This window comes from Monodelphis domestica, chromosome 1 (genome assembly GCF_027887165.1).
Source record: "Monodelphis domestica isolate mMonDom1 chromosome 1, mMonDom1.pri, whole genome shotgun sequence".
Classification (NCBI taxonomy): Eukaryota; Metazoa; Chordata; class Mammalia; order Didelphimorphia; family Didelphidae; genus Monodelphis; species Monodelphis domestica.
Window position 1 is genome coordinate 255,632,165 of NC_077227.1, and position 19,613 is coordinate 255,651,777.

Below are 19,613 nucleotides of genomic sequence, written 5' to 3' on the forward strand. Positions count from 1 at the left end.
AATTAAATGTATTAAAATAAGAGTCAATCTTCAATTGATAAATGGCCAAAGGATATGAACAGGCAATTTTCAGAAGAAGAAATTAAATCTATCTATAGTGATGTGAAAAAATGCTCCAAATTACTATTGATTGGAGTAGTGCAAATTAAAACAACTCTGATTAATTGAAAGCTAAGTAATCTTATCCTAAAGAATGAGTGGGTCAAAGAACAAATTATAGAAACAATCAATAATTTCATTAAAAAGAATGACAATGAGGATATGACATATCAAAATTTGTGGGATGCAGCCAAAGCAATACTTAGGGGAAATTTTATATCTTTAAATGTTCATATCAATAAAATAAAGAAAGTTCAGATCAATAAATTGGGGATACAATTTAAAAAACTAGAAAAAGAACAAACTAAAAATCCCCAATTACATGCCAAATTAGAAATCCTGAAAATCGAAGGCAAGATTAAATAAAATTAGAAGTAAAAAATACATTGAACTAATGAACAAGAGAAGGAGCTGGTTTTATGAAAACAAACAAACAATAAGACAGATAAACTGTTCATTGGTTTGAATTTTTAAAAAGAAAGAATAAAACCAAATCACTAGTATCAAAAATTTAAATGGTGAATTCACAACCAATGAAGAAGAAATAAAGCAGTTATTAGGAATTATTTTGTCCAACTATATACAAATAAATTTGACAGTCTAAGAGAAATAAAGAAATATTTTTTAAAATGTAAATTGTTCAAATTTACAGGAGAAGAAAGAGAATATTTAAACAATTCCATCTCAGAAAAAGAAATTGAACAAAGAATCAGTTAGTTCCCTAAACCAAAATCCCCAGCACCAGATGGATTCACAAGTGAATTCCATCAAACATTCAAAGAAAAATTAACTCCAATACCATATAAACTATTTGTAAAAATAGGTGAAAAATAAATTCTGTCAAATCCCTTTCATAACTCAAATATGGTGCTTATATCTAAGCCAGACAGAATAAAACTAGAGAAAGAAAACTATAGACCAATATCCCTAATGAAAATTGGTGAAAAAATCTTAAATAAAGCACTAACAAGGAGGTTATAGCAACATATCACAAGGATCATACACTTTTACTAGGTGGGTTTTATATACTAGGAATGCAGGGATTGTTCAATATTAGGAAAACTATCAACACAAGTGATATATCAATAATACGTCAATAAAAATATTAATGTCAAACATCAGTATCAATAACAAAAAATAGCAGAAACCATATGATTAGCTCAGTAGATGAAGAAAAAGTCTTTAACAAAATATAACACTCATTCCTTATAAAAACATTAGAGAACATTGGATTAAGTGGAGCTTTCTTTGAAATGACAAATGACATCTATCTTATATCATTAGCAAGCACTATCTGTAATGGAGATAACCTTGAGACTTTCCCAATAAGATCAGGAGTGAAGCAAGGATATCACCACTACTATTCAATATTGTACTGGAAATCCTAGCTATAGCAATAAGAGAAAAAAAAAAGAAATTGAGAGAATTAGCATAGACAATGAGGAAACAAAGTTATCGCTCTTTAACAAATTACATTATGTTACATCCATATTTAAAGAATTCCAGAGAATCAACTAAAAAACTAATTGAGGAGTGGAGTCAAGATGGCAGCTTTGTAGCAGGGAAATCTAAAACTGTTCTGAGAATCCTTCCAAAGTAATTTTTTAAAAGGACTTCGAAATGACAGGATTCAAAAACCAACAGTAAGATGGAGAGTGAAGGGGCTCTCCTGCAGAAAACAATATGAGAGGTAGGCAGAAAGAGTCAATTTGCAGGATAAGGGGGCACCAGAAGTAAAACTTCACAGAAGAGTGCTGGCCAACCACCCCTCACCTACTGCACCAGGTTCCAAGCCTGGGCATAGGCCAACTTTGAGATCCCAGGACCCTGCCTACACCAACAACAGAGCACCCTACATGGCACACCCATCCACTGAGGTCCCAAGCCCTGGCACTAGCTTGCAGTGAAGTCTGGAAGTCCATAATGCTTGGCCCTTTCAAGTTTGCACTATGGGTGAAGTCCTAGCCCCAGTGCAAAATCATTCAGAGAGCTAAGTCTTGTAAGCCATCAGCAGAGGAGACAAAACCACAGCTTTCAGAACTCCCAGTCCTCAGGCAAAAAAAAACACACTAGGAAAACGTGCAAACAGCAATAGAAACTCCCAACTATAGAAAAATTCTATGGAGACAATGAGCAAGGCATAGTCAAAGGGGATAGCAATATCCACTCAACCACATTCAAAATTTCAAAGAAAAATGAGAATTTTTCCAATCAGGCACTGGAAAAACTCAAAAAGGAATTCAAAATCAAATGAGAAAGTGGGGGGAAAGTGGGGGAAAGAAATGAAAGTAATGCAAAAAGAAAATAACAGCTTAAAAAGCAAACTTGGTCAACTGAAAAGAGAGGCAAAAAATCCCCCAAAGAAAATAGTTTCTCAAAAAATGGAATTGACCACTGAAAAAAAAGGCAAAAAAAATTTCATTGAAGAAAAAAGAGTTACATGAAAAGTAGAATGGACCAAATGGAAAAGAGAATTAAACAGTCATGGAAGAAATTCATTCTTTAAAATTTAGAATTGGACAAATAGAAGCTAATGACTCCATGATCCATCAAAAAACAATAGAACAAAATCAAAAGAAGAAAAAAATTGAAGAAAATATGAAATATATCATTGACAAAACAACTGATGTGGAAAATAGATCCAGGAAAGATAATTTAAGCATTACTGGACTTCCTGAAAGTCATGATAAAAAAAACCAATTGAAACAATTTACAACTTTAGCAAAGTTGTATGATATAAAATAAACCCACATAAATCATTAGCATTTCTATATGCCACCAACAAAATCCATCAGCTAGAGATAGAGATATTCCATTCAAAATAACTGGGAGTGTCTTCACCAAAACAAACATAGGACCTATATAAACATAATTACAAAACACAAATAAAGTCAGACCTACACAACTGGGAAAGCATTCATTGCTCATGGATAGGCCAAGCCAATATAACAAAAATAGAAATTTTACCTAAATTAATTTACCTATTCAGTGTCATACCAATCAAACTTCTCAAAAATTATTTTATAGAACTATAAAAAATAATAACAGAATTCATCTGGAAAAACAAAAAGTCAAGGATATCAAGAGATGGATGAAGGCCTCACTGTATCAGATCTAAAAGTACTATGGAGTAATAATCATTCAAACTGGTATACTGGCTAAGAAAAAGACTAGTGGACCAGTGGAATATACTGCGTAATAAACACAGTAGTAGATTACCAAAGTAGCCTAATATTCAATAAACCCAAAGCTACAAGCTTTTGGGAGAAGAACTATTTGACAAAAAATGATGGGAAAACTGGAAAACAGTATGGCAGAAATTAGGCATAGGCCAATATCTCACATCATATACCAATATAAAATCAAAATGGATACATGATCCTGAAACAAAAGATGATATCATAAGCAAATCAGAGGAAAGTAGACTAGTTTACCTGTCAGACCTAAGGATAAGTGAAGAACTGGTCACCAAAAAAGACAATGATGATATTACAAAAAGTAAAATGGATAAATACCACTACTAGGTCCATATCCCAAAGATTTCAGAGGTAAGAGGAAAGGACCTACATGTACAAAAATATTTATGGGAGCTCTCTTTGTAGTGTCAAGAAACTGGAAACTGAAGGATGTCCATCAACTGGGGAATGGCTGAATAAGTTATGGAATATGGTTGTAATCGAGTACTACAAGCCTTAAGAAATGATGAATGGGATGATTTCAGAAAAACTTGGAAAGACCTGAATGAACTGACTCAAAGTGAAATAAGCAGAACCAGGAGAACATTGTAATCGTATGATGCTCTACTGTGAAGGACTAAACTATTATCAGCAATGCAAGGATCCAAGACAACCCCATAGGAATCATAGCAGAAAATGTTATCCAGTTATAAAAAGAGACTGTCAAAGTACATATGCAGATTAAACCATACCTTTTCTTGCCTTATTTCCTTCATGAGTTTTTTCTTACATGTGCAATATTTGTCTTCTTTCACAAAATGAGGAATATGGAAATTTGTTTTGCATTACAAAATTGGAACAACCTATATCAGATTGTTTGCTATACGGAGGACAGAGAAGAAGGGAGAGAATTTTATGGTGAAAAGTCAGAAAACAATTATTAAGAATTATTTTCTACATGTAATTGGAAGAAAAGAAAGGAATAGAAAGTGGAAAAAAAGACAACTCTGAGGTACACCTCACATCTATGTGATTGGTTAGTATGACAGAAAAGGGATGACAAATGACAAATGACAAATACTAGAGGCAGTATGGAAAAATTGGGACACTAGTAAGCTGTTGGTGACGTTGCAAACTGAACCAAGCATTCTGGAGAACAATTTGGAACTATGCCCAAAGGGTTATAAAAATGAGCATACTCATACTCACTCACCAATACCATTGCTTTATCTATATCCTGAAGAATCAAAAAAAGAGGAAAAAGACATATTTGTACCAAAAAATTTATAGCAACTCTTTTTTATGGTGACAAAGAATTAGAAACTGAGGAGATGCCCTTAGGGAATAGCTGAACAAGTTGGGGCATATGATTGTGATAGAACACTATTGTGCTATATAAGAAATAACAAGGAGGGGGGTGTTTCAGAAAAACCTGGGAAGACTTATATGAACTGATGCAAAGAGAAGTGAGTAGAATCAAGAGAACATCATACACTAACATCAATGATGAACAACTTATAGGTACTCTGAACAATACAATGATCCAAGACAATGAAAAAAGACATGATGAAAAATGCTATATACCTCCAGATATATATATATATATATACTCAATATATGCAAATTGAAGTGCACTTTTTTCACTTTATTTTTCTTGCCTTTTTTTGAAACATGGCTAATATGGAAATGTGTTTTGCATTATTTCATATGTATAATTGATAGCATATTGTTTGTCCTCTCTGTGGGTGGAGTATGGATGTGGGAGGGAGGGAGGGAATTTGGAACTCAATTTTTTTTTACAAAAATGCTTAAAATAAATAAATAAAACTTTTTTTAAAGAAAAGAATTCCAGCTTCAAACCCTTTAAAGTTCATAAGGACCTCTTCTGGTCAAAGGGGAGGAGGAGAAAGGAATCTCAAGGCCACACACACACACACATTCATATACAAATATAAATACTTGCATGAACACAAAGTAGAGTTTTCAGTAGTGTTCCCTCTCTCTATTATTCTCCACTATTTCCTCTCTGTTATTCTCCACTATCAGAATATCTTTGGCATCTCTCCTTCTAGAAGTTAATTGCTATTTCTGCCACCACTTATCTCTTCCCTGTACTTCTCTCTATCTTCTTTATTGTTTCTCATCTTACGCATGTTTCTAATATTCGACTTTTTCATAAAAATCTGACCTCTAAGAAACATTCCTGACCAATGCTAGTACTCTTTTCCTTCATTCATCAAACAAGGTGATTATAACATGCCAATCATAATTTTTTTTACTTTCAAATATTTTCAATTATTTGGGGGCTGAATGCTCAGGATATTTTTTTTTGTTACCGAAGAAATGTAGGGTTTTTTTTTTTCTTACTACTTTTACTTTAGAGATCAGGAGGTTCTCTCCATAGATGATGTCCCATTTTTAGATGGGAAATAGTCAAGCTTTGATAAGTCATGGCCTATTTGGTGAGAGCAGTTCAGCTATAATATGTACTCATGTGCCTCAAGCTCTGGATTTATATGAATGGAGTTAAACTGGGGCAAGGAGGGAAGGGTGCAGAGCCAGGGAGGAGTGGATCCCCTAAAATGATATCTTTTTGGCTTATTTTTAACCCACACAGAATGTAACTAGATTATAACTCTTATCTAGGTTTCCACAGTTATGGATAAAAAGTTCCCTTATTCCCTAATAAGCATTCAAGGTAACAATGTATATATAAGGTATGGGATAACCTTTATTTCTCTCATTAAAATACAGGGGGGAAATCACAAAGTACTTATAAAAAACAATAAATAATGAGTACAATTTTCCTCCATTTTTCTCCTGGGTCCAATACCAGCCTGTATAACACTTCCCTGTGGCATGGATTCCCCTTGAGAAACTTGTGATTGCTAAAGAGACAATTCAATGAAATTGTGTAGAATACCACTTTCACCTCTGGAACCCATAGAAGCATCTAGATTCATAGTCTTGCCCTAGGGATTTGGATTACCCCTTCCCTACCAAGAAAAAAATGAATGTGGGGTTGCTAGAGAAGAAATCCCCTTCCCATTGGACCTGCACTGCCCAAATAACTCACAATATTAGAGGAAAACAAAGTCTAAGTCTTTTGCTCTTCTGTCTTCCTTTAATCCTTGTTACTTTTCCAGCTCAAAGAAATATGTAAGATCCTCTTCTCCCCTAGAATTTGGTGTTGTCCAAGAATTTCTCCTTCTTTCTTTATATCACTGGATTCTGGAACTTAGAGTCCAAATTCTCTTGGGTTACCAGTAAAATGTACTTTTGCCCCAAGTCACACTCACAGTTCACAAGAGGGGAAACTACAAGAATGGACAGGCTTCCTTGAACTACCACCTCCCCCCCCCCCTCTTATTTCTCTCTCTCTCTCTCTCTCTCTCTCTCTCTCTCTCTCTCTCTCTCTCTCTCTCTCTCTCTCTCTCTCTCTCTCTCTCTCTCTCTCTCTCTCTCTCTCTCTCTCTCTCTCTCTCTCTCTCTCTCTCATTTCATGCCAGTTCTCAGTTGGAGACACAGAGATACAGATTAAGTCTATACTGCTCTTCCAAAAGAGGTCAAAGCTTGTCAAGAAATGTCTTTCTGTTTTTCTAATTGTTCCCCAGCAGCAGTCCAAGTCCATCAGTTCCTTCCCAATTAGTGAAATACAAAGTCGGGAACAAAGGCTCACTTCCCTGCTACCTTGGTTAGCTCAATATGCTACCCAAGGAGCTCTCCCATCAACCACTTAACACAGAGAAAAAGCACAGGGCTCTCCTTCTTTCAAATTGCCCTCATTACTTCTTTGAGTGGGTAACTCCTGTGATTAAACCCCGCTGGTCACCGGGAAGGTGCTTCCCCTGGGCTGAGGTTGGGGACCAAGGGAGAGCTCAAGCTGGCTATAATTGGAAAAGAGGGGAGGGGAGAAGACTTAGATTGTCGTCAGCCTCCTGCACCTCCAACCCTCAGCCCTAATACTTAACATAAAGTGTTTCCTTGCCTCCAGAATCCAATGTAAGTTTGGGTTTCAACTGCTTGACTGGATGATATCATGGGCAATGCTTCCAAACTGGGAAAGAATCAGACATTACAGCAGAGAGACTTGGCTGAGCATAACTGTCACCAGCCACACCCTCTCCTGCTCCCTCCTCCCTTCCCTCTCGGGGTGTCTGGGTAGAGCCTTCATTATTGGACTCTCTAAAGAACTGCCTATAGTCTAGGAAGCCACAAACCCTTCCCAGCACCCCCCATCCCCGTCTCCATGACCTCATCCCCATATACCTGGGCCTGCACTCCCAATAAAAATAGAAAGTGAAGCAAGAGGCTATTCCAGGTCTTGGCTCTGGGGGTGAGGGGGTGAGTGGTTAGGAAGGGGCGTGCGTTGCACTCGACTGCCAGACCCACAAAAATGAAATCAGTATCCTATGTGGGCAGCCCAGAACTCGCTCCAGAGCTGTGAATGATGAGGGGAAGGCTGGTGTGAACCGGACACTCAGCAAGGAAGGCTAACCCCCAGGTGGATAGAGACTGTTCCTATCTTGCAGCCACTGGGGGGAGGTTTCTGAACCCTCTGAGGAGTCCCGCTCATTCTGAACATACAGACATGCCAGCGGAGAAGCTTGGAGATTTGTAACTGGAGTCGTGAAGCTCTCACGAAGGAAGGGCTGGTCCTCTGGACCATATAGATGATTCAGAGACCACTTTATTTAGTCAAAAGATCCATCTGCCCCCCAAATATCACTCACAAATACTTTCTCCGGCATTGCTCTTGATTCAAGGGCTGAAGGCCTCGGTTAAAATAGAATTACAGTAACATTTCTCAAAAAATCAAATGTAATATAATATAATATAATGGCCTAGAAAAGGCACTATACCAAGCCCCCCCCCCCCTTTTTTCTGAGTTCCTGTTTTATTTCACGATCTATAGATCACATGCTAAGCTGACAGCAGGTTCTTTGGCCAGGAAACTTGATGACAGACAAAGCCTACACATACACATCTAAACACAAGTCCCTCACACACCTATGCAGTAATTTATCCACACATAGCCAGCTAGCTCCCGAACTAGATCTTGTGTCTTGAGACTGAGGACTAAGTTTTGACCTAATGAAGGTGATCAGGAAAAGTCTGAAGCATGGGACCTGGGAAAGGGATCACAGTGGAGAGACCTGGGCATGGAGGATAGGGAAGGGGGTTGAATTCCTTGAGACTTTGGGAACTTGGAAAATGAGATCCTTGTAGGGAACATGGACTGTCTATAAGGAGAAGAGTAGCAATTAAAGGAAGATGGAGGAATCCAAAAAACAAATTTCACCAGCATCATTATCTTGCCTAGGATTAGCCCTAAGTCTGGAAGTATGGCACCAAGAGGCACCAGAAAGGATTTCTTGGAGCCCTCTTCCCATGTACCTCCCATGATGTAGTAGCTAGAGTGTTGGACTGGGAGTCAGGAAGACCTTATTCAAACCCTGCTTAAATTTTTATTAGCACCAACTAGTAAGGTTCACAAGGTCATTATATGGATCAAATGAGGCTTTAAAAGGTAAACTACTTTGCAAACCTTAAAACACTATGTAAATGTGAGATACTGCATTTTGTTAAATTTAGTCTCTAGTAATAGAAATATTATATTTTATGAAGTTTATTAAGGATTATTAGAAATCCAATGTAAAATGGAGATTGGAACCCTAGAGAAGTCTGGGATTCAAATCTCCATTTTACAATTTTCATCTCCTGAAGGTCTTGCTTTGTTGGCTTTACTCCAAAATCTGTCCCCCTTCCAAATTTACCTGTTTCTATGAAAGGTATCCCCATCCCCCATCTTTCTAGTTACTCAGTTCGCAACTTTACCATCATTTTTGCTCCTCATTTTGTAGCCTGACAAATCTTGTCATTTTCACCTTACATCTACCCTCCTCTCTCTATTCACAGTCACCATCTCAGTTGTGGCCCTAGACTAATTCAATAGCCTCCTAATTGGTCTCTTTGCCTCAAGCCTCTTCCCTTTCCAATACATTTTCCACACAGCTAACAAATTAATTTCCCTAACATCCTGGTCTGATTATATCACACACATACCACCAACCTTACTCAATAAGCTTGAGTGGGATTGTGATGGAATTCTATTATGCTATAAGAAATGACAAATGGGATGATTTCAGAAAAAAACGGGAAAGATCTACATGGACTGATGCAGAATAAAATGAGCAGAACCAGGAGAACATTATATGCAGTAACAGCAATATTGTGGGATGATCAACTGTGTTAGACTTGTTTACTTTCAGCAATACAACGATCCAGGACAAATCTATAGGACTTAGGATAAAGAATCTTAATCACCTTCAACAAAAGAACTATTGGAATCTCAATGAAGATCAGAGCATACTATTTTTCACTTTATTTTATTTGTGTTTTGATTTTGAGGTTTTGATTTCATATGAGTATTCTCTCACAACAATGACCGAAGTGGAAATATAGTTTGTATGACAACACCCATATAAACTCAGATCAAATTGCTTACCATATCAGAGTGGGAAGAAGGGAGGCAAAGAAAGAAGGAAGGGAAATAATCAGGATCTTATAATTATGGAAAACATATATTGATAATTGTTATTACATGCAATTAGGATAATAAAATATTTTAAAGTAAAAAAATAAACTTGAGTGATTTCCTAATCATATAAGATCAAATATTATTTCATCTTTACTTTCTCCTTTTAATTTCAAATTAAATTTGTATAAGTTTTAAGTACATAATTATTAGTACATATGTGTGTGATATGTATATAATTTATAAATAGGTAAATACATATTTTTACAAGGATTTAAATCTACATGTTTATATATAAATCATGGTTATATCATATGTATATGTATTTATCTATAGTTTATACAGATATATGTAATTTGTATATGTATCTACAGTGTATCTATATATTCACATATATCTTCATAAACATATGTGTATATAAATTATGTGTGTGTGCATGAATTCTCTGAGGGACAGGCTGGTGACCTGCCTGTGGATAAGTAGAAGGTAAAGTGACTCCTGATTGGCTAAGAGAAAGCTGAGTGTGATGCTTTGTGCTTGCATAAAGGATTTGTCAGAGGACACACTTTGGACTTGGGAGAAAGACTTCAAGGCACGTGGTGATTAATAGAGGCTATTGGAAGCCCTTGGAAGTGATAACATATAAGAGAATATGAGCTTTCAAATCTGTCCTCAGGCACTTCCCAACTATGTGATCCTGGACAAGTCACTTGACCCCTGTTGCCTTGCCCTTACCACTCCTCTGTCTTGGAATTGTCAAACTGGGAAAAACACAGAACTATTAAATAGTCAGAAAAACCACGTCTTTAATCAGGAGAGAAGTTCGGTACAACTCCTCAACAGAGTCACATGCTCCAAACCTACACAGAGACCAGAGACTCTGGCCACTCAGGCAACTGACCCCAGCTCTGAGGAACCATAAAAACTGGGGAACTTCTATACCTCTTGGGGAACTGAGGATGGGCTTGATTGGCTTTCTAATGGTTACAAAGAAATGAGAATATAAAGATATAAAAGGACTTTGACACAATGGGAGAAACTACCAGCTGAAAAAGAAGGGTACTTCACACCTGATTAAGACTGCTAGCTCCACCTAAAGTACTTTAAGGTCAATTGTTAGTCTGAACTTTGTGAAGTTGGGATTTCCCTCTGGGAGAAATTCAAACTTGAGAAGGTCAAACTTGAGGTCTTCAACTTTCAAGCTAACTAAACTTGGGGGTTTTCAGATCCCACATGGCTACAAGTTTGGGGGTTTCTATATTCCAAGTTGGCAGAACCAATACACAGTATTGATTCTAAGATGGAAAGTTGGGATTGGGAAAAAAAGATGCTTTTTGACCCACTCCATCCCCTAGACAAGTTATTTGACTTCTAGTACTTTACAACTGTATAGAATGCTGAGACTGGACTTGTTTGGGTGAAATTGTTTCTTCTCACAGTTTGAACTCAGACCTTACCAGTCAAATAGCTCTTTCACTCTTATGTATTCTTTGATGCTAATGTATATAACTTCCCCGATTTCTGTTTACTGTTTACTTTGATAAAGAGAAGTACTAGCTATTCATGATGGTTTTCTGTAGAAGTAATGTTTGGTGTGAAGTAGCTACACCAGTGAATATAAACTAAATATTGCCCTCCCCGCTTTGAGATTGATCAAGGAAAGGGTCTTTTATTCTGTAATTATGACCCTTCTGGACTACAAAGATTGGAGGTGAGGTAGCGAGGTATTATTCTCGTCCAGTACCCTTCTTAGAAATAGGAAAGGAGGATAGGATAAGCATTTACATAGCATCTACATAAATACAGGCACTACGCTAAGTGCTTTACAAGCATCATCTCATTTCATCCTCACGACAATTCTGTTATTAGCCTCATTTTGGAGGTGAAGAAACTGAGACAAAAAAGGTTAAGTGACTTGCCCACAGTCATGCAGCTAGTAAGTGTCTGAGGCTGGATTTGAATTCTGGTCTTCCTGATTCCAGGCCCAGTGATCCATCTAATATGCCACCTAACCTCTAAGAAAGATCAACCAACCATATAGCTCTTGGAACCTGCTTGGCTGTTCCCTGTCCAACTGTTACTGGTCCCACTCTGCACTCCTTCCTGCTCTCCACAAAAGTGGTAATGGCAATCTCCCTGAGAAAAGGGTAGCCCAGACCTAAGATCATATCTATCCATGCCACACATGGTAGACATCTTTTATTAGATGGCCCACACCATTTTGCATATCTAAATAACGAGGGGACTGGTTCAAAATTTTTCATTGATGGGTGCCTGTTTCAGAAAGTTTAGAGACTACTGTGATACCGTTCTTGTTTCTTTAAATTCAGCTAGCGGAAAAAATTCAACCAGGCATAGTCTTTCTCTCCAGCTCTTACTACTTTGTGCTATACCAGTATTTTCCAAATTTAAAAAACTGAAATAAAAATAGCTAACATTTAACACTTATTATGTGCCAGGCATATGTGCTAAGAGTTTTACAATTATTAACACATTTGATCCTTACAGTCACTGTAGGAGGTAACTAGTACTGTTATCCTCATTTTACAGATGAGGAAACTGAGAGGAACAAAGGTTAGACTTGTTTAGGGTGGAAAATTTATGTGTCTAAGGTCAGATTTGAACTTGGGACTTCCAGTCTCCAGGTCCAGGTTTCTATCCATTACATCTCCTAAATGCCCCCAAGGCAAAAAGTTAGGGAAATTTATACATGTTGCTGAAGGATCTCTTCCTTTACAGGAAAATTTGCCTTTATCTCCTCTAGCGTCTTTTTAGTACTTTCTAACACTTTTCAGGAACACTTGGTCAAATCAAGTAAGATGCTCCTGTACCTGCTGTGTGCTTAGTTCAGTTTTCATGATGGTGTACTGTTTCCTAGAAACAGTTTGAGAAAGACCTCTCAAGTTCAGCTTCTTCCTTTTCTCCTTAATTGGCAAAGTGAAATTTGTAATTGGAATGGATTAAATCCCATCCCTCTCAAATCCAGCATTTTGGAGATCTAGGCTGCAGATAGACTCTTGGACTGTGACTCAATACTCGTAGACAACCCTGTAGAAATTGTCACCTAATTGTGCCCATAGGCAAGCCTACTTAAGCAAACTAGTTGTAGGATTTAAATTAATGTCCAATGCTTCAAGTATTAATTTTAGAAAGTTTATGATCTGACAAAATAGAACCATATGACTAAGTTTTTCTACCTGCTCAAAAATCCCTGCTCCACCAAAGCCTCAACAGGAAGGAAAGAGAGTGAGAGGCAGGGCTACACCTAATTTATGTCCTGTCTACATCAGCATGTGATGACAGGAAGTGAATAGGGTGCTGGGAATCGTAGTTTTTCTGGGGATTGTGGTTTGTAGGGTAATAGATTCTAATTACACATAGTACACCCATCACTCATTTTCAGTGTTGGCCCTTAAAAAAATAAGTTAATGAGATCAACCAGAAAGGGAGTAGATGGTCATCAGTTAGAAGTTGGATTTTTTTAATGATAGCACATGAATTTAATGGAATATTACTAAACCATATAAAAGGACAACTATAGAGAATCCAAAGAAGCTAATTTTGTAATTAGAATCTATAAACCTAAAAACTACAATTCCCAGCATCCCACTCTCCTCACGTTATGTGCTAATATAGGAAGGTTATAAATTCTATGTAGCCCCGCCTCTCAAGTTCTTGATCTGATTGGTTTGGTGGAGGTGGTGTGAGGTGAAAGCCAGGAGACTATTGCTCACATGGTCTTAATTTTGTTAGATAATTAGGTTGGGGTTTTTTTTTTTACTTCTATTTCCTTTTTATACCTTCTACTTCAAGTGATTATTAATAAACTCTGTAAAATATAATTCTTAGAGTGTTGGATATTAATTTAAATCCTACATAAGGAAGACTTTCCTTCTTTGTCACTAATTTATGTCAGGTTAGATGGTGTGTGGATAGTGGGCCACACCTAGAGTCTGGATGACTCATCTTTCTGAGTTCAAATCTAACCTCAGACACTTACCAGCTATGTGACCCTGGGTAAGTCATTCAATCCTGTTTGCCTCAGTTTCCTCATCTGTAAAATGAGCTGGAGAAGGAATTGGCAATTTACTCCAGTATTTTGGCCTAGAAACCCTGAAATGGGGTCAGGAAGAGCCCCACATGGTTGAAATAACTGAAGAATAAAGGTGGCACAGTAGATAACATACCTTAATATGTTACATATTACATACATACAACAACATAACTTCTATTTTAGTTTTCTCATCTAGGAAATGGAGACAATAATAGCACTATCTCTCAAGGATGATATGAGGTTTGAATGTGATAATAATTGTAAAATACTTATTAGCACAGTGCCTGATAAATAGTAAGTGCTATATAAATGTTAGCTATTAGTTGTTATTACTTAACTGTGTAATGTTAGGCAAATCACCTTACTCTCTGAGTGACAGTTTCTTCAACTATAAAATGAGAGGGTTGGACATAATGATTTCTACCTTTAAATCTCTGATCCCATAGTCCTAAGAACTAGTAAAGGATAAAATAATCAGGACCAAGGAAATAATGCACACATGACCACAGCAATGTAAATGGAAAGGATCAATAGAGCAATCAATAATCAATTCATAAATATACATATATCAGCATCAATCTTTAAAAATATATAAATATCCATAAATGTTTATTAAGCACCTACTCTATGCCAGGCACACAAAAAGAGTCAAGGAAATTACATTCTAACAGAACAAAAGAAAATACTGAATGTAATCACTGTTGTTTTTCTGCCATTTCAGCCATGACTGACTCTTCATGACCCCATTTGGAGTTTTCTTGGCCAAGATCCTGGAGTGATTTGCCATTTCCTTCTCCACTCGTTTTATAGTTGAGGAAACTGAGGCAAACAAGTGACTTACCCAGAGTCACAGAATTAATAAGTATCTGAAGCTGGATTTGAATTTGGGAAGAAGAGTCCTCCTGACTTCAAATCCAGCACTCTATCTGCTGTACTACCTTACCTAGCTGCCCTCTGTAACTGCATGTTGTGTACTTAGAATGATCAAACATGTATAATCCAGTTGAATTGCTTGTCAGTTCCTAGAGGAGGGAGGAAAGAGGGAAGAGAGACAATGTGTATCATGTAAGTTTAGAAAACTTATCTGTGGGGGCAGCTGGGTGGCTCAGGGTTTGAGAGCCAGACCCAGAAACAGGAGGTCCTAGATTCAAATCTGTCCTCAGACACTTCCTAGCTTTGTGACCCTGGGCAAATCACTTAACCACCATTGCCCAACCCTTACCACTCTTGTGCCTTAGAACCAATACACGCTATTGATTCTAAGATAGAAAGTAAGAATTAAAAAAAAAAACTTATGTGTAAATTTGTTATTGTAATAAAAATAAAGATAAAATTAGAACGATCAAGCTTGGTCCCAAAGAAGGCTTGAGAAAATAGACCTCCTTCTTTAAAATGAGAGGGTTGGAGACATGGCTGGTCCTTGAGGTTGGCCATGGAGAGATGACTCCTAGAGTTCCTTTCAGTTCTAAATCTAAGATCCCTTTTTTGCTGAGGAGAATAGTAAGTGTAGAATATTATCTAGAGGGGATGTGGCAAAATCAGGACACTAATGCATTGCTGGTGGAGTTGTGAATTAATCCAGTCATTCCGGAGAGCAATTTGGAATTATGTGCAAAAGGATTTAAAAGAATGCATGCCCTTTGATCCAACCATAACACTATTGGGTTTGTACCCCACAGAGATAATAAGGAAAAAGACTTGTACAAGAATATTCATTGCTGCACTCTTTGTGGTGGCAAAAAATTGGAAAACGAGGGGATGCCCATCAATTGGGGAATGGCTGAACAAGTTGTGGTATATGTTGGTGATGGAATACTATTGTGCAAAAAGGAATAATAAAGTGGAGGAATTCCATGGAGTCTGGAACAACCTCCAGGAAGTGATGCAGAGTGAGAGGAACAGAACCAGGAGAACATTGTACACAGAGCCTGATACAATGTGGCACAATTGAATGTAATGGACTTTGCTACTAGTAGCAATGCAACAAGGCAAGACACTCTCGAAGGACTTATGGGAAAGAATGCTATCCGCATTGAGAGAAAGAACTATGGGAGTAGAAATGCAAAAGCAAAACATATGACATCACTTCTCCCATGTATATATGGGTGTGTGATTTGGGGTTTAGGCTTTAAAAAATTGCTCTATAGCAAAAATTAATAATATGGAAATAAGTATCAAGTGATAACATTTGTACAACCCAGTGGAATTGCTTGTTGGCTCTGGGAGGGGGAAGGGAAGAGAAGAGGGAAAGAAAATGAATCATGTAAACATGGGAAAAGATCTTTAAAAAAATAAATTTTAAAAATATTCAAAGAATATTACCTAGATTGTCAGGCATAGTTGAGGAGTTGATGTTGCTGAACTGGTTTTTTTCTTTTTCTCTTAACAATTTTTGATACAAGACTAGATGGGTAGGACAGGGAAGGAGGATTTATTTGGAAATGAATGTGACTAAAACCAAAAAGTATCTATAAATAGCTTTTTTTTTTAAGAAGCCAGCTACTCTAAATGATCACCCTAGTACAAATATTAATAATATGGAAACAGGTCTTGATCAATGACACATGTAAAACCCAGTGGAATTGCTCATTGGCTACAGGAGAGGGGTGGGAGGAAGGGAGGGAAAGTGCATGAATCTTGTAACCATAGAAAAATATTCTAAATTAATTAATTAATTAATTTTTTCAAAAAATGATAATAATGAAAGATAAAAGAAGCCAGGCAACATTCCCAGACCTTATGGGCTTCTGCAATAATCCTCTCATAGAAATGACTTAGAAATCAAGGTTGGGGTGGAGAAGAATTTCAGGTAAGGAAATAAATTTCATTTTCAAAGACTTCTACACAGCCTGGCAAAACCTAAAAAGCTGGAATTCTACCATCAGGTCATCTGGTCATGCTCCATTGCTTTTCAAAAGTTTACTTAACTTTTCTCCATTAATGCCAAAGAGAGACCCATACTTGGAGTCAATGCTGGGGCTAAGTAAATAAGGGAAGCATCTTGGACTTCAAGGCCAATGGAAGCTCCCAAGGGAAGCCACAAAACGGCATTGAGTGCCCCTTCCCTTCATGACCCAGGAATAGGCTGAGGATATGTGTTCCCTGGCACGAAGTGAAGGAAAAGAAAGGAGGGGAGAGGATGGGAAGGGAAGGAAGCCTTCCCTGTTTTGATTTGATTCTAATTTTCATAAATCTATGATGACTGATATTCAGGCAGTAAAACTTCAACATTAATCATCTGTGATAAAGCCAAGGGTTGTCCCTCCTGACCATGACAGGCCATGGAAGCTTTACTCAAAGGCTTCAGCCTGATTACAATAATAATGACTCACAGCTTGATGGGTCTCTAAGGTTCATAAAGCAGCACCTAGAGAAATCAGACAAGAAAAGGCTATCGAGCTGATTTCAAGCCAGCAAAGATTTACGAAGCACCTAGGCTTGTGTGAGGCCCTGTGGCTGAGACAAAAGAACCATGTGACCCCTTCTTTACCCTTGAGGAAAATCATTTTGGAGGGGGAAAATAATCCCAATAACTCCACAAGGTAATTCAGGGGAAATTACATTACCAATACCAAAAATACCCCAAAAGGATGAAATCAGAAAGAGAGACAGTGTCAGGAAGTAGTTAGTTAGCATTCAGTCGAGGGGCACTTGGGTAGCACAATGGATGGAATGCCAGGTCTGACACTGGGAGGACCTGGGTTCAAATGTGACCTCAGACACTTCTTAGCTGTGTGATCCTGGGCAAGTCACTTAACCCCATTTTTCTAACCCTTGTCCTTTGGTCTTAAAGTTGTTACGACAGAAGGTAAGAGTTTTAAAAAAAAAAAGTTGACAAGTATTCATTTATGTTACAGGGGATACAAAGGCAAAAGATTGTCCCTGCTGTCAATGAAATCGAAATCTAATGGACTCTAAGATTTCTTGAATGCTAGATAATAGTCAGAAAGTAGATAGAATTCTGGATTTGGAGTCCAGAAGATCTAGGTGTAAGTCTTGGCTTTTTGTGGGCAGTAACTTCAAGCTTCTGATTTGCAGATTAACCTGCTTAAGATTGTTTTTAACCACTTGCACCTGGGCCAAACCAGGTTCTTGACATATTGAAATGTGTCATCAGGTGTCCAAATGGGTAGTATTGGTGTTAAATGCAATTTGCAGGTCTCCAGAAGCCAAAGGAGAGTCGGGGTGATAGAAGGGGGAAAGCACTGATTTTCAGTCAGGTGATCACAGAAATACAGATTCAGAGGAAGAAGAGACCTTAGAGGTCATCTTGCCCATTCTTCTCATTTTTCAGAAGATGAAACTGAGACCCTAACTGGGAAGGGATTTAGCCAAAGTCACACAGTTCTCTCCTTAATCCCCTCCATTTTATGATTTCCCCTAGTTTCCTTAGAGTCTCAGCTAATTGGAAGAAGCCTTTCCTGGTCCATTTTAATTCTAGTGCCTTCTCTTCTGCAATTATCTACAATTTGTCCTTTATATTTCTTGTTAGTACCAATTATTTGCATGACAAGTCTGTGTCATTAGAGCCTTAACTCCTTGTGGGGAGGGATTGTGTTTGCCTTCTTTGTACTCCCCAGCACTTACCACAGTACTTACACTAATAGGCACTTAAATATTGTTTGACTTGAAAGAAGTTGTTTTGGCTAGACAAAAGGGACTGAGTGGTCCTTTTGTTCTAACTCATCCCACTTCAGGTAGAGGAAGAAAAACCCCACTGGGCCCCTGGTTATCTTTTCTATTTATCTTTCCTTTCCTTTCCTGAATAAGTGACTGAGCACCAATGTCAAGGTAAACCTTTCCAGACTTTCAAAGAGAGACAAAGATCCTGGGTCCATTAAGTGATACGGATTGATAGCAAAGGGAGTTCCTCATCAGGGAAGGGAAGAAGCATTTATTACTGTTATTGAGGGGCAGCGAAGTGGCACCAGGGCTAGAGTGCTGCGCCTGAAGTCAGGAAGATTCATCTTCTGGAGTTCAAATCAGCCTCAGATACTTACTGGATGTGTAACCCTGGGCAAATCACTTATACCTGTTTGCCTCAGTTTCTCCATCTTGAAAATAAGCTGGAGAAGGAAATGGCAAACCACTCAGCATCTTGACCAAAAAAACTCCAAATAGGTCCTTGAAGAGTCAGACACAACTGAAATAATTAAATAACAACAATTACTAAGAAGTATTATATTATTATTTATTACTATAGTGTTGTATGAAAGGAGAGAAGGTTAGCACTCCCCTTGATAAGGATGGAAGAGGTCCTAGTGGCCTTTACAACACACATATGGTTAAGGCATTGCTACCTACTCTGTGGTATCTAACCTGTTTTTTTTTTTATTACATTAAATTAAAAAGGGTTTGTACAAACAAAACCAATGCAGTCAAAATTAGAAGGGAAGCAACAAATTGGGAAATAATCTTATAACAAAAACCTCTGATAAAGGTCTAATCACTCAAATTTATAAGGAACTAAATCAATTGTATAAAAAATTAAACCATTCCTCAGTTGATAAATGGGCAAGGGACATGAATAGGCAATTTTCAGATTAAAAAAATCAAAACTATTAATAAGCACATGAAAAAGTGTTCTAAATTTCTTATAATCAGAGAAATGCAAATCAAAACAACTCTGAGGTATCACCTCACACCTAGCAGATTAGCCAACATGCCAGCAAAGGAAAGTAATGAATGCTGGAGGGGATGTGACAAAGTCAGGACATTAATTCATTGCTGGTGGAGTTGTGAATTG

At 37.5% G+C, this 19,613-nt stretch overlaps 1 non-coding gene across 1 annotated transcript; it reads left to right on the forward strand.

Moving 5' to 3' along the window:
• Window positions 1–19,069: 19,069 nt before the first annotated feature.
• LOC130456768 (U6atac minor spliceosomal RNA) lies at window positions 19,070–19,197 on the forward strand. The gene has a single exon (XR_008915810.1). It is a non-coding gene; the product is annotated as a U6atac minor spliceosomal RNA (small nuclear RNA).
• The last annotated feature ends 416 nt before the right edge of the window (window positions 19,198–19,613 follow it).